Genomic DNA, 17,382 nt, shown 5'->3' on the forward strand with positions numbered 1-17,382 from the left:
ATTTTCTAATCTCCCCTCTGACATTTTCTGGAGCATTATATAAAAATGTAATCAAACCCTGCAGCTGAATCTCCAAACCTTCATGAGTTACTGTCCAATACTCCACAGCAATCCATAAACAAATTTTAGTCTCTTCCTTGTTACCTCTGAAATTTTAGGCAAAATATATAATTTTAATAACCTCAAGATTAAAAGACATAGAACAGGACTAAAATATTTTATTATTTGATCAGCAGTAAGCAAAGAGGGAAGAAAGAAGGCTGAGACTTATTTTATTTCTAACGTAGTATCATTCCTAACATGAAGAATTGATAACCTAGGAGGAAATGGATGGTTGAGTTGCCACAGAGATAAACATCATTTATTTGACTCCCCCATTTAATAGATGAACAAACTGAATTCTGGGGATATTAGCTATAGGAGTAAGTTTTTTTTTTTTTTTTTTTGTAGAGACAGAGTCTCACTTTATGGCCCTCGGTAGAGTGCCGTGGCCTCACACAGCTCACAGCAACCTACAACTCCTGGGCTTAAGCGATTCTCTTGCCTCAGCCTCCCGAGTAGCTGAGACTACAGGCGCCCGCCACAACACCCGGCTATTTTTTGGTTGCAGTTTGGCCGGGGCCGGGTTTGAACCCGCCACCCTCGGTATATGGGGCCGGCGCCTTACTGGCTGAGCCACAGGCGCCGCCCAGGAGTAAGTTTTTTTTTTTTTTTTTTTTTTTTGTTATTATTGTTGGGGATTCATTGAGGGTACAATAAACCAGATTACACTGATTGGATTTATTAGGCAGAGTCCCTCTTGCAATTGTGTGAGGAGTAAGTTTTTGATTGTGACTTTTTGAAGACTCATTTATGTGTATTTAGCTACTTTTTTTTTTTTTTTGTCTTTTTAGCAGTGACAGAGTTCGGAGAATTGAAAATCTGTGTGGCAGACTGATAGTGGCTGTTTGGCAGGATGAAAGTACTTTAGTAATTTCTTTTACTTTCTTTCTAAAGAAAAGAATATGCTTTGTTGTGACAAAAAATAATTGCTTCAACAGGAAAAGAAAAACCAATTTCTACAGATGCCAGCCTGCATTCTATAGGTATAAGGTTAGAAATACAAAATTGAAATATAATGGTCAAGAATTAGTATTAGGCCTCAACTGGGGATGTGTGCTGGGGAGAAGATGTGATAAACTCACATTGCATTACTTCTATACTCATGATTTAAGATCAGACATCTGTTTGAGTCACTTATATAAATTTCTCCAACCACTACCATCCTCTAGTGTATCTCACAAGATTCTTGGCTGAAACAAGATTATCTGTTCCCGGAAATGAGCTAGGTATGAACAAACAGACCTCTTTAAAGGAGGTATCAATTTCCTTTGGCTTGACTATTTATCTTCCCCCATTCCTAATGGTGGTGATTTTTATTTAATGCCTACTCATTATGTTAGATTGCTCTGTTTGGACTTTGCTACATTTGAGTCTTGCTTTGTACCAAATACACTAGAACCTTCATAGTTGACCACCCTATATTGACCAACTCCTTAAGTTAACCTAATTTTCATAAATTGGATGTGCTCCATGAGTACATATCATTGTAGTAGGCCTAGTTCCTTATGGTGACCAGTTTGTTACAGTCCCTTGGGTGGTCAACTTACAGAGGTTCTACTGTATTTGGTCTCAGGGTATAGATATAAAACCTCTTATAATCATGGATGTTGCTTGTATATCAGACACTGGGAAAAGGGATTTTTAGAGAAAATTGCATATAGTTTTTGAAGAGAGTAGAGAGAAGACTAGGGGAATGATATTTCTAGGTTCTCAGATGTTGAGATTTATAAATATCTGATATTTATAAGGATATTTATACTATTTTTCGATAGTAATAAGTTCTTTTGATTTGATGTAACATTGACCACAAGCCACAGAATCAAAAAAATTCCCTGAGGTGGAAAAAAGAGAGAGGGGATCAGGATAAAGATAGGAGGAGAGGATAGAAAACAAAGGGGAAAAAAAAAGAGGAAGAGAAGGAATCAGAACTTGGAGGAGGAGGTAGCAAAAAGTGAAGGGATAAAATTTGGAGGAAGAACAATGGAAGACGAGTAAGAAGAAAAGCAAAAGCAAGGATAACAAAAGTTCTGTTATACATATAGGACCTGAGCACCAGTGTTCTACTTAAGAGAGGTCTGTTAATCTCTGTGGGTTTTTGTCTTTCCACCTGTTGAACAGATAGCCTGGACTAGGTAATTGCTTAGACTCTGTTGGCTTAACAGTCTTTGAGAATAATTAATTTTGTCCCTTCATAGACTATATTTCACAGTGCTTCCACCTGTGTAATCTTATTTGAGTCTATCACTCTCCTGTTCATTCACTCTGTCATTATTATGCAGGCCCCACCAGGGTGGGGAATCTGTCACATCAAGGCTACATGTGACCCTCCAGAATTCCAAGTGCAGCCCCTCAGCAAATCCAAACTTCACAGAAGGATTTGTTCTGTAAAATTTGGATTCAGTACAAAAACCACACTCAAGAATCCAGAAGGTCGTTTGACACATTTTCATCACATTAGTTAACATAGCTTTTGTAGCATTTTCTTAGTTATTTTGCTATGACCTTTACATTCCACATTTATTAGGAACCAAGTGTATGGTGCCTCATGATCATACTAATGTACACAGCTATGCTTTAATAAAAATAAATAAATAAAAAATAAAAAAAAAAAGAATCCAGAAGGACACATGTGTTCCCAAGGCCCAGGCCTTGGGTTCCTCACTCCATTGTCTGGAAGTTTTCTTCCACCAGACTTTCAGAAAGCACACTCCACCAGTTAAATGTCTGTTCAAATATCACCTTCCTTGGCTCAGCACTTATAGCTCAGTGAATAGCATGCTGGCCACATACACTGAGGCTGGTGGGTTTGAACCTGGCTTGGGCCTGCTGAACAAAAATGATAACTACAGCCATAAATAGCCAGGCATTGTGGTGGGCACCTGTAGTGCCAACACAGGAGACTCAGGCAAGAGAATCACTTGAGCCCAAGAGTTTGAGGTTGCTGTGAGCTATGAGGCCATAGCACTCTACCAAGGGCAACATAGTGAGACTCTATCTCAAAAATAAATAAACAAACAAACAAATATCCCCTCCTTGGGGAGTCCTTCCCTGACCTTCCTATGTAATAGGGGTCTTCACCAGCCCTCTTCCTTTCTTCCTCCTCTATCCTACCATTCAACTTCCCTTATTTGCTGTGTATTATATATATAATATAGTATATAGTATTAATATAGTATATATATATACACTATACTATATACTATAGTATACTATAGTTATTTGCTGTGTAGTATGTATATATAGTACACTATATATAGTATATATATAGTATATTATACATATAGTATACTATATATGTACTATACTGTATACTATAGTATATTTGCTGTGTAGTATGTATATATAGTATACTATATATAGTATATACTATACATACTATATATATAGTATATGTATATAGTAGTATACTATAGTATATATAGTGTATATATAGTCTATACTATATATGTTATATATATATATAGTCACAGTTCTTCCCTTATTTGCTGTGTAGTATACATATATATATACACACACACACATATACATACATAAGGGAAGTTGAATGGTAGGATAAAGGAGGAAGAAAGGAAGAGGGCTGGTGAAGACCCCTATTACACAGGAAGGTCAGGGAAGAACTCCCCAAGGAGGAGATATTTGTTTGTATATAGTATATACTATATACTATAGTATACAGACTGTATATACTATATATAGTACATATATATAGTACAAGGGCACATATTTATACATTTATTATCTCTTTCTTCATAAGGCAAGGAATTGGCCTTGTTCTCTAAGGTATCCTTAGCACCAATGACAGGACCCAGTACCTAGTAGACAATAAGTACACAGAGAATGAATCTCACATTTGGCTGTGGTGGTAGAATGGGGACAATTTAATACTCACACTTTCTAGATCAGGAAACCATATTGTATGATAGGGCATCAGCTTAAAACATCCTGTGATTTAGTGGTTATTTTTTTCTTACTCCCCACCTTGCATTTATACTAGACTTCAGCACTGTGCTCCTCTTACCATAACATCTTGCTTTGATTAATAAATTGCAATCAATTGCAATGCCTAATTATCTCCTTAGGAGGTCTGAATAGTGTAATAGATGGAGCATACCTCTCAGCATGGGAAGGGAGCTGTGGCTGGGTAACTCAGAAAAAAATACTTCAAGGGGAAAAAAGCAATAAAAGAGCAAGTAAAAAGTTGTTCTAGGTAAAAATAACTAAAATATGTTTGCTTCTTACAAATATCAAGTGCAATAAAATTTGGTTTGGTATCTGAAGTGCTTAAAGCATGTTTCTCCAAGTGTGGTCGGTAAAAAACCTGATTCAAAGACACTGAAGGTATGTGATGATACTACAAGTGCCCAAGAAAACTCCAAATAGACAGACTCAGAATTTCTGAAAGTATACTCTAGAAATCTGCATCTTTACTAAATTCATGATTTTTTTTTTTTTTTGATGCACACTAAGGCTTAGAAAAAATTGGCTGAGGCAATTTTTTTTTTTTGAGACAGAATCTCACTTTGTCACCTTCAGTAGGATATCATGGGTCATAGCTCACAACAACCTCAAACTCTTGGGCTCTAGTGCCTCAGCCTCCCAAGTAGCTGGGTCTACAGGCACCTGCCACAACACCCTGCTAGTTTTAGAGAGAAGATTCACTCTTGCTCAGACTAGTCTTGAACTCCTGAGCTCAAGCAATCCACCCGCCTTGGCCTCCCAGAGTGCTAGAATTATAGGCATGAGCTGCAGTATGAGACCTCATTGTTCCGTTTTATATGGCTTTTTTAAAGAGTCATATATTTCGGGCGGCGCCTGTGGCTCAGTGGGTAGGGCGCCGGCCCCATATGCCAAGGGTGGCGGGTTCAAGCCCAGCCCCAGCCAAACTGCAACAAAAAAATAGCCGGGTGCTATGGCGGGCACCTGTAGTCCCAGCTACTCGGGAGGCTGAGGCAAGAGAATCGCTTAAGCCCAGGAGCTGGAGGTTGCTGTGAGCTGTGTGATGCCACGGCACTCTACCAAGGGCCATAAAGTGAGACTCTGTCTCTACAAAAAAAAAAAAAAAAGAGTCATATATTTCAAAATAGGTCTTCTTTCCTTAATTTGTCAACAATCCTACTATGTGAGACACACTGTGGGGAGTGCTCAGCTGCGGAGATGAATGAGATGTAAGCTTTGTGGTAGAGGATCTCTGTCCTTGCAAACCTCTGAAGTCCAGAGAGGGAAGACAGGACAGTGCAGGGGAGGGATTGCATCCTGGGGCTGGCTCTGCATGGCTGCTGTCGGGGCTTTGAAGTCTTGCTCCATGTGATCCAGAGGGCAGAACTAAAATCAATTAGTGGCTGTATCAGGGAAACCAATTTGGGCTTCCTTTGGAGAAAAACTTTCCTGTGACCACTTGCTCTCAAGCAGCCTCGTCACTGGCCTGCCACAAGCTGGTACCAGAAGACCACGTGTTACAGATTTTGAAAAAGGAGTCCCATCCTCAGTGGGATATGGAGCTCCTTCATTTCTGGCCTCTTTCTGACTCTGAGATTCCCTAAAAATATATTGACTGATATTCCAAAATCAAAGTTTTGAGCTATGGACACAAACTTTTTTTCACCTAGACTCAGAGGTGTCTAAGGCACCAAGACAAGGTCAGCTTTCCCAGAGAGGGGAAGACAAATAGACGTGTGAAGGTTGACAATTAACAAAAGCATGCTGTACAGTAAGCATCTTCCACACATCACATTGTTTTGTCCTTAGAGTGACCCACAAGCATGATTTTTTCATTTCACAAATGGACTCATTGAGATTTTAATCCAGTGGCTCTTCGAGGGAGTAGAGTACCATCTTGGAATGTCAGTTTTGCAAGTTTGGAAATGTTAAGACAAGGTTTTCATATGATTCTTTCGCTGTTTCCCTGGCTAATGCCTACTCAGCTCTCGGAACTTGCCTCCAAAGTTGCTTCCTGGGGACAAACTTCTCTATCTTTTCCAGATTAAACCAAATCTCCTGATTATCTGCTCCCATGATGTAACTCCTTTTCTTAACTATTTGCTGTTACTCTAGTTGTTAGGTACTATTTTAAAGCTAGGAAACCCATTTGATAGAGATTCAATTTATTCTTTGAAACTCACATTATCATATAGTGGCATCATGATTGATGAATCTTAAATGCCCCTAGAGGTTTGCTCAGCCTGGAAGAGAAATTCAGGATTTCATTTTTAGTGTAGATTGTATCTGTCACACAAAAGTTACAAGGGTTCCTGGGACCATGGTCAGTGGCTCTCACATTGTATATGAAGTCCTCCTGGATCTGGTACCTGAGCACTACTCGCTGCTAACTCTTCTTCCCTCTTGTCCATGCCCCATTCACGTAAATGTCAGCTATGCTGAATTTTTGACTATTCTCTCATGAGCCTGCTGTTTCCTCTCCATTATTTTGCTGACACTGTTACCATTACCTGGCATCCAAGCCTCTGTGTTTGGATACCTTTCAAAGTAGTATTTTTCTTTTATGTGAATTCAATCTCTAATTAATTTTAGTCCACACCATGTACCTCATGCAGAATTCTATGATTTCATTTAACCCTTCTCTTACTAGGTCAGGTATCAGTAAACTTTTTCTTTAAGCCTCAGTAAACATTTTTGGCTTGGGGAGCTGCATAGTTTTTACCACAATCATGCTCCTCTGCTATTGTAATACAGAAAAATCCAGAGAGAAAGTGTAAGTGAATGGGCATGGATGTGTGTTCCAACAAAACTTGGTTTATAGCCGGGCGTTGTGGCAGGCGCCTGTAGTCCCAGCTGCTCTGGAGGCTGAGGCAAGAGAATCGCGTAAGCCCAAGAGTTAGAGGTTGCTGTGAGCCGTGTGATGCCACAGCACTCTACCCGAGGGCGGTACAGTGAGACTCTGTCTTACAAAAAAACAAACAAACAAACAAAAAAACTTGGTTTAGCCAAAGAGGCATTGGGTCAACTTTGGCCCACAGTTGAAAATTTGTGGATTTCTGTTCTAGATTACAGACTCCTTTAGGACATCAACTGTGTTTTATTTTATCTATCTCTACCTAGATGGGGCCTGATACCCAGCACAGTTAGGTGTTTAGAAATTTTTTTTTGACTCAATAAATGGTTGCAGTCCTGATATAAAGTGTCATGGTCTTAGATAATTTCATTTTCAGCTCTAATATTTAAAAATCACTCTTTACACTTTGAACTTTAATTTCTTCATCCGATGGGGGAAACATCATTTACCCTGCATCACTCATGGAGTTTTGAAGAGGATCAAGGGGACACTGTGTGTGGATGGATGACTTCTATAAAGCAAAGGGCAAACACAAAACACATGTGCAAGGGACTTTATCTTCTGCTATGTGCTACTGGACTTTGGCCTGTGAGGTCTTCATGAAAACTGAGTCAACAAGGAACATGAAAATATAAGGTCTGGTTTGCCAATTGACATTGTGTATATGACAAAAAAAAAAAAAAGAGCTAAGGAGCAATTAAACAAATGGAGGAAGTGGGAGAATGTTCTTTCTATGATAGACATATCATAGATCAAGTTGCCTTGGGGACCCAATTGTGTCTACTCTACTGGGAAGACAAGGAAGATGTACAGGTCTTATGCACTTAGGAAAGGACAACAAGATAATTCAGAAAGTGAAGATGAGGTGAAGAAAGAGAAGATGCCAAAATCTAACCTGGACCATTTCAAAATTTTAGTTAGATTAAGGCTAGGAAAAATGACAGATTCTGTCATTTCTTCTTTTTTCCTCTTCCTCTGAAGAGCCCAAATGCTATCTTGTATTACTAGTACATTACATTGTCCATGATATGGGTCAATTATGCTCCAGTGGGCTCATCTGAAAAGCTTTTAACAATCTAAACATTGCCTTTCTCAATGAGTTAATTCCAAGGTTTTCTTAATTGATTTATAAACTTAAGAATAAATTTGTAAGCTAGTTTTACTTTGGCTTCTATATGATAAGTTTTTTGTTTTATTTTTTTGCTGCTTGTGAGCACTCTAAACTCAGTTCATCTACCTGCTTCTGACTCTGTCTAGACTTGCTCTAAATGTGGCTCTCAACACTCACTGTACTCAAAAATCACCTGGGGAACTTTTAAGAAGACTTGATGTCTGTGACCCCATTATCAGAGGTTCTAGTTTAGTGTGGGCAGAACCTGGTCATCAGTATTTTTAAAAGCCTCCAGAGAAGATTCTAATGTTTTGCTGAAGTTAAATGTAGAAACTTAGCCCTTGGGACAGATAGAGATAGTTTTGAGTCGTGGATCTCCCATCCACTGGAAAAGTGGCATTGCTTCTCTTTTCCCTACTTATTTCATCTTGTTTAATGGGGGTAATAAGAGGACCTTCATAGGGTTGCTGTGGAGAACAGATAAAACAATGAAGATAAAGCATTTAGAACAGAATATAGCTCATGGTCAGTGTGCAGTAAATATCAACTATCATGACTATTGCAGTTTTTGCTCTTATGGCAGTTGTTGTTCTGTTGTGATTATGGTGATGACAATAATGGTAATTATTATCAGCCTGATATATATGCTTTACTTTATTTGCCTTCTTCTATACCCTTGTATAGGCACAACCACAAGCTAATTCTCATTCTCTTTTTACATTTCACATTAACATGAATGTACAGACAATTAGGTTACATCGTTTGCATTTGTTAGGTAAAGTCCAAATTATAGATGAGCTCTTCACCAAAGGGGTGTGCCATGTACCTGCACATTGTGCCCATTTAGGTGAAAGCTTACCGAACCCCCTACTTCCTCCTCTCTGCCCCCTCACTCCTCCCCACCTACTGAACCCCTTACTTCCTCCTCTCTGACCCCTCCCTCCTCCCGGCTGCTTGAATTTGATTATATTTTCCTCTCATATGTGAGTGCAGTTGTCTATCTATTGGTTTCATATTAGTATTGAATACATCAGATACTTGCTTTTCTATTGTTGTGATGTTTTACTAATGAGAATGTTCTTCAATTCCATCAAAGTTAATACAAAAAGTATAAAGTTTCCATCTTTTTATTGCTTCTTATAGTATTCCTTGTTACATATACCACAGCTTATTAATCCATTCATAGCATATACCACAGTTTATTAATGCATTCATAGGTTGATGGGATTTGGGGTAGATTTCACATCTTGGTATTTGTGACTGAGCTGTGATAAACATTCTAGTGCAAATGTACTTATGGTAAAATGATTTTTTTTCTTCTGGATAGATGCCTAGTAATGGGATTAGAGGATCAAGTGAAAGGTCTACTTTTATCTCTTTGAGGATTCTCCATACTTCTTTCCATAAAGTTTGTACCAGTTTGTAGTCCCACTAACAATGAAAACATGTTCCCCTCCCTTCACATCCACACTGGCATCTGCAGCTTTGGGACTTTGTGATATAGGCTATTCTCACTGGGGTTAGATGATATCTCAGGATGGTTTTTATCTGCATTTGCATTTGTCTGATGATTAGGGATGAATCTAATTTTCTATTTTTGCTTTTCCTACCATTTTACATTTTCATTCCATTCCATATAAGCCTGTGTAATGTACGTGGGAATGGGGTCTAGAACTGGAGGCAAGAGTTTCTAGAATCCAGTTCTATAAACAGAATGCTCCCATTTTCTCAGGGGAGAAATATTTATTCTTCTTTCTTTGCTGGTTCACTGACTTGGAATGTCTTTCCTCTTCATTCTTCCTCTATTATAATCCTTTTAATCTTTTAAAACAGAAAAAAATCCTAACTTCTTGGTTAAGAACATCTGAATAGCATCAGTTTTATATTCTCATTGTATATTAAATCAGCATTGATTTCTTGATCATGCTTTGCTTTGTTGGTCAGCTAGGGAAGTCCTGCTTCAGGCGGCAGTTCTGTGGGTTGGTCAGGGCTGCTCTGCTCCTCCTGTCTTTCATTCTCCTTCTGGGACAAGTGGGTTAGGTGGGGAATGTTTTTCTCTTGATCATGTGCAAGAAGACATGTAAGAGGACAAGCGCATTTAAATGATTCAAGCCCATTTAAAGCTGTTGTTCTTCCTGGGTCTGTTAAAATACCATTAGGCAAAGCAGGTCACCTGGTCAAAACCGAAGTCATCATTTATGGAAAGAACTTAAATTTGCTACAAGACGGAGACTGTGGATACAGGAAGGTATGGAGAATTGTAACCAATAATTGAATCTGGCACATGTTGCAAGATTGAAGAAAAAGGTGAATAAAAAAGCAAATAAGCATTTTCATCTAATAAAACAAATCTTGGTTGTAGGAAAACATTTCTCAAAATATTTCTTGAACACATTAGTGTTGTGGAACACTAATTCCACAACACATGATTAGGTGCTTCATTATATAAGGGGGGAGGTGAAATTCTATAGCAGAATAAGTATGGGAAATACAGAGCTGTGTTTAGATGATTTTTGTGTTGTTAACTGAGGCACTTTCAGAATTTTAAACTTGTGTCATGAAAGTGCTAAAGAGCAATAGAGTAGGTAGCCCTACCAAACTTACATGAACATGAAACACTTTTTTAGGACTCCAAACAATGCTTTTCTTGTTGGACTAGTGTTCTATGGTCTTCATTTCAGGACTTACATGTGAAATGATGAAAGAGAATTTTCTTGGTCTTTCTCTTAGGAGTTTGAAGTAGGATTAAGTTAGTCAGGGTAGAAGAATGACCCTATAAGGTGATAGAATGAATTCTTATGTATAGTGTAAGATGAAGGTAGAATTTTATTCTTTTTCATGTGGATATCTAGTTTTCCCAAGCAACATTTGTGAAAGAGATTATTCTTTATTCATCAAGTATTCTTGGTACTCTTGTCAATGATCAGTTGACTGTACATTCATGGGTTTATTTTTCTGCTCTCTGTTCTGTATCACTGAGCTGTACATCTGTTGTCATGCTGGTAGCATATTGTTTTAATTACTATAGTTCTGTAATATATTTTAGTAAATAAGGAATTATGATGCATGCAACTTTGTTCTTTCTCAAGATTGTTTTGGCTATTGCTTTTTGTACTTCTGTATGAATTTTTGGATTTTTTTCTTATTTCTATAAAAAATGGCATTGAGATTATGGTAAGCATTGTATTGAATCTGTAAATTACTTCAGGTAATATGGACATTTTTTCAGTATTAGATCTCTCAACCTATTAACTTGAGATGTCTTTTCATTTATTTTTGTTTTCTTTAAGTTCTTTCATTATGATTTGTAGTTCTCAATGTGCAAATCTTTCGTGTCCTTGATTAAGTTTATTGCTAAGTGTTTTATTCGTTTTGCTGATTACTATAAAGATTTTTTCTTAATTTTGTTTTCAGATATTTTTGTCAGTGTATAGAAATGTGACTAAGTTTTGTATGTTGATTTTGTATCTTTTAACATTATTATTTAGTTTATTAGTTTTAACAGGTATTCTAGTATGGAGTCTTTAGGATTTTTTACATATGAGATCATGTCATCTGCAAATAGAGATAACTTTACTCCTTTCTTTCCTTTATGATTTGTATGACTTTTAGGTTTTTTTCTTGCCTAATTACTCTGGCTAAGATTTCTAGTACCATGTTGAAAATAAGTGATGAGAGGGGGCAACCTTGCCCTGTTTTTGATTTTAGAGAAAGAGTTTTAAGTTTTTTACCATTGAATAAAAATGGACTAAAGATTTCAACGTAGGACTTGGAGCTTAAAAATTCCTCAAAGAACATAGCTTTGTGACATTGAGTATGGCAATGATTTCACGAATATGAAACAAGCAATAAAATGAAATCAGACAACTAGGACTACATCAAACTAAAATGTTTTGTACAGCAAAGGAAAAAATTACCAGGGTGAAAGGGAATCTATGGAATGAGAAAAAGTATCTGAAAATTATATATCTGATAAGGGAGTAATATTCAAAATATATTAGGACTATTTTAACTCAATAACAAGAAAAGGAAAAAAAACCTGATTTAAAAATGGGCGAAGGATATAATAGACATTTCTCAAAAGAAGACAAATGGCTACAGGTATATGAAAAGATGCTCAATGTCATTTACCATCAGGAAATTGCAAATCAAAACCACAATAAGATATCACTTCATACCTGTTAAGATGGTTATTTTCAAAGAAAGGAAAATGTTAGCAAGGAGGTAAAGACACTGTTATTGGCAATGTAAAATGGTGAACCACTATGGTAACAGTATATCAGCTCCTCAAAAAGTCAAAAACAGAAGTACTAAATGATTCAGCAATCTCACTTTTGGGTGTAGAGCCAAAAGAATTAAAATTAGGATCTTGAACAGATACATAGGTAGTACCATGTTTACTGCAGCATTATTCACAAAAGCCAAGCTATGGAAACAACCAAAATGTACTCTGACAGATGAATGTGGTATATACATAATGTGGAATATTATTCAGCCCTTAAAAAGAGATTCCCCCCCCCCATGTGCAATAACATGGAAGAACCTTCAGTATATTGTGCTAAGGGAAATGAACCAGTCACAAAAGGACTAATACTACATAACTCCACTTATGTGAAGTATATAACATAGTCAAATTAATAGGATCGGAGAGTAAAGTGGGTTTTCAGGGGCTGTGGATAGGTAGAAGTGGAGGAGTTGCTGTTAAATGAGTAGAAAGTTTCAGTTATACAAGATGAATGAATTCTAGGGATCAGGTGTCTAACATTGTGTCTATAGTAACAATAACCTACTGCACACTTAAAACTTTTAAGACAGTAGATCTCATGTTAAGTATTCTTATCACAATAAAAAAATACTTTTAATGAAATGCAGTCTTCCCCCCTTTTCCATGGTTTCACTTTCTGTGGTTTCAAATACCCATGGTACAATATTTTGACAGAGAGGCAGGCCACATTTATATAATTTTTTGTTATAGTATGTTGTTATAATTGTCCTAATTGTTGTTAATCTGTTACTGGGCCTACTTTATAAATTACACTTTATTATAGTTATGTATGTACATAAACATAGGCATATGGGCTTTAGAATGTATCCCTTGTGGATAAATGGGGACTAGTGTAAAGGAAAAGGGCTAAAAATGCAGTTAGAAGGAATATATTTTGGGGAATTTTGAGAAAATAGTTTTAATAAAAACTTAATTCTGGGATAAAACTTAAGAAGGTTTGATTGACTCTTCCAGTTGATGATAGAAAGTATACACGCTGAGGCAATTATTTTAAAAAATCATGCTTTTGGGGAAACCAAATGACAAATAAATTTAGAAATAGAAAATTTATGAATACTTTCTGTGCTAAAAATCACTATATTGTCAGTGTAGAACCTGGTTGATGGATTAGAGAATTATGACTTTGAGTTAAAATTGCATTAATTTAAATGTACAGAAATTGGCCAAGCTGGGCAGTCTCCATTCTCTGAGGTGCCGTGCCTCAGCTGCCAGTCTGGAGCTGATTTTCAGGTAGAGGGAGTAGCTTATCAGCTCATGCTGCCCTCCAGTCAATGTCCATCTTCACTCTTAGTCCTTTGTCCTCTGCTTTTTAACTTCTTGCTTAACTCTAATCTCTAGAACATGGAGTCAGAACTCACTGGGCTCTGTTGACAAATAGCTAATAATTGATCAGATGGATGGAACTGATAGAAGCCAAGCTATTGTCAGGAAGGGACTGAGGAATGCAGATAAGTGCAAGGAAGGAGGGAACTGGGACAAAAGACACAAAACCAGTCTTGCAGAGTAGGAGGGAGCTCATTCTGTACCTGAGGGGCCAGGCTGCAAGGAAATTTATTTTGTAAACCAAGAAGGAATGATCATCTGAGGTGAGGGGTAGAAGAAGAAGCACAAAATTTGAAGAAGCACAAAGAGTTTTAAATAGTGTATTTTGGTATTTGCAAAAAGAAATAAATATTTAAGTTCTTTGAGCTCCTCATGATTGTTACAAGTTTTTAGAGCAAAATATTGACACTCCCTGTCAAGAAATAAAATAATAAAGATATCTCTGATAGCATAGGTAGTAGAATCAAATGTCCACAGAGTCTAAGGAGATAATGTCAATGGGCGGAGCTGGGCAGGGATAAATTGGAGTGGAAGAGCACAGTGGTGAGTGGACCAGGCAGCATGTGCCATATCTAAAGCTTTGAAAGTTGGGGGCAAGTACTTACCCATCTTCAGGCAATTGTGTCCCTGCTGGAATGCAGACTCAGAATTACCAAATGTTCTCATTTTCTAATAAAGCCTACAAATGCACAATTTGTACGTAAATTAATACCCTTAGAGACAATGCTATGTGGTTATAGACCAACTCACCATTTAGGAGCCTGTAAATTCTGACCCATGGGACTACTGTTGAGGTGGGATGAGGAATGCCAGAGTCAGCATTGCTGTCAGACACATGGCTATGGATACTTGTGGTCTGGAGTTTACTTAAAAATTGATTTGAAATTTCCTTCTTGGTAAGATGGAGTATGATAAACGGTCTAACGTGGTAGAAGCTGCGACTGCAGGAACATCTAATGGTCCAGCAATATTTTGCTGTTCTTTCTTGGTCTGGAGGCATTTCTAAGAAGTGACTTCCCACCTGTGGCTACTTTTCCTAGCTCCCCCTTTACAGTTAGCTGTGGCCTTGTGAATAGTTCTCATAAGGGACTGAGGACAGAAGTGATTTATATATTACTTTTGAACTAACACTTTCTGTGAGGAGGGGTTCTTTCTTTATCCTCCCTTTCTCTCTTTGTCAGCTGAATACATGTGACAATGTTGGTGACCAACCACAAGATGGAAGAAGCCTGAGTCTCTGAACCACCTTATGGAGGAAAGCTAGCTGCCAGCCAGGAACATGCACTGCAATGCTAGATAAGTGACATTTTGTTGGAACCATGGTATACTTTGAGATCAACGTGATACTATGGCCCATCCCAAATTAATGATATAAAACTCTTGACACATGGCAGGTGCTAGGTGCATGTGAGTTTCTTTCTCTGGAATCCATGCTCATAGGTATGCACAGATACCTTTTCTTTTAAATTATATGCACAGCACCCTCACATGCCTATTATGTATGTATCTATATGTGTGCAGACCTATGGGGAGAAATGTCAGCTCACCTGCGATGTGTCATTCCCCATCACAGTTCTGCAAGGCAGATATTATCACTTTCATTTTATACATGCAGAATTAGCAATTCTGAGAAGTGAAGTTATACATCCAAGGTGACCCTGCTGGCAAGTGGTAAAGCCACATTGTGAACTATGTCATCTAATTCTCCTCCTGGGCTGTTTTTCATAAAGCTCACTGTTTTCCTATCTTGGCACCTAAGAATGAATGAAGTTTGTTGGGAGAAAGATTCTGCATGGCCCTGAATACAATGCTAAACACTATTAGCACTTTTTCCTTCTTTACCAATAAATTGAGTACGGAAAGCTGCAGGAAACTTTTTAGTAATTCAGAACAATTTTTATGACACCCTATTGGAACCTAAAAACTATTTTTGCTTATCTAAGTTGGATAAAGGATGTGATTTTCCAAAGGAACTTCACACTGAATTATTCTATGATAATAGTATCAGACTGGACTTGCTCAGTTGCATTTAAAATAAATGAAGGGAAAAGATGTTTCGATGTACAAGAGAAAATATGTCTAATTTCAAGTTTATCTTTGTATTATTTGGGCCTACATAGTTTCTAGCATATAATAGGCACCCAATTATGGTTTGGAAGAAAGGAAGAAAGACAAGATGGAATGGTGGAAGAGAAGGTAGAAAGAGGGAGAAATGAGGGAAAGAGAGTGGATGCAAGTGAGTGTGCGAGTGACAGTGATAAGAGAAGGGGAGGACTAGAAAGGGACTAGGAAAGGAAGGAGAGGAGACATAGAGGGAAGAGAGAAGGAGAAAGACAGGCAGAGGCAGAATATTACCAACCTGCAGTCCTGTGCTCTGTTTTGGATTGAAGTCTCATGCTTACAATAACTGCTTGTATAAACTCCTAACATAGATTCAGAATCAACAAGTCACTGCGGATATTTTGTCTGAGCCCACACTTTGAAGATGATGGATCTGAGATTCAGAGCATAAGCAAACTTTGCAAGGTCTGTCAACTAGTTAATTGAAGATCCAGGATGAGAACTTTGCTCTCTAGATTTACAATTACAACACCTTTTAAAATTGTCACCATACAATTGCTGCTGTGATGATAAATGTGGTTGAGATGGATGCACAGAAGCTCCTGGGCAGGAAAATTAGCATAAATAAGTCTCTCCGTGTGTCCTCGTAGCTTCATTATTCTGAGCTGGTAACTTACAATAACCAACCTGGCTAAATTTCACAGAGAAGTTCAGTCAAGTCCCAACACACATTTAATTTTGGAAAATTTAACTCCAGAAGCTCTGTAATCATAGGAAGAAGGAAAGAAGATGGGAAGAGTTTAACACAGAGAATCTCTCCAGCCCCTTTATTAGAACATATGGCCTGAGGCAGCCCAGCATGGAAGCCTCGATCAGCTGTTCCTTCACTGGTAGTTAAAGTTCTTCTGTTTCCCGTGGAGTGAGCACGTGCTGAGTGTTAGTGTTTAAAGATACATATTTTTCATACAACATTGCCCCTGAATACAAGCCAACTCACCACTTCATCTGGTGCTCAACTGAAGAGAGAGCAATCTGTTTCAAATTTGTAGCAAATATAGTCAGTGTTGGATATTCTGAGTTAGTAATATGATCTCCAATGTAATGCCTTGGAGGGGTATTGAAGGATAATTTGGGGAGTCTTAGAAACTGATTAGGCACCCAGTCCTCTGGTGAGATATGACATCTCAGTGTCTCATTTGTTTGCTTCTGTCACATTAGCATGGCCAAACATCACATGGCTTAATCATAATTAGTGACTTGTAACCTTGACTCAAACTGTGTTATCAGAATACATGCCTGGGTCATGGATAATATTGAAGATTCCTGTCATAGTGAGGAACCAGTAATATTATACAAGATGGGCAATTTTAAAAATGACAATACTTAAGATTCCTCTAATAATGAAGACCAAGAATGACTATTCTTCCAAAGACAAGAAGTGTCACAGACTTCAAAGACCAGTAGAGGAAAGGTCAGAGGTGATTTCATATTTTAGCTCTGTCGTTGATGGCTGGTGGCACCAGCCATGTCCATTACAACATCTGGGATTTGATTTAATATGAAAGCAGTAGATGAACAACCACATGCTCACATGAGAGAAAAATGCAACTACATTCAAATGATGAGGAGAGGTGGGGAAGGAGTGGGGAGTAGGGAGAGGACTGGGGTGCTCTCACCTAATGGGTACGATGCAGGGGTATATGACACACC

Source organism: Nycticebus coucang, chromosome 17 (assembly GCF_027406575.1).
Source record: "Nycticebus coucang isolate mNycCou1 chromosome 17, mNycCou1.pri, whole genome shotgun sequence".
Taxonomy (NCBI): domain Eukaryota; kingdom Metazoa; phylum Chordata; class Mammalia; order Primates; family Lorisidae; genus Nycticebus; species Nycticebus coucang.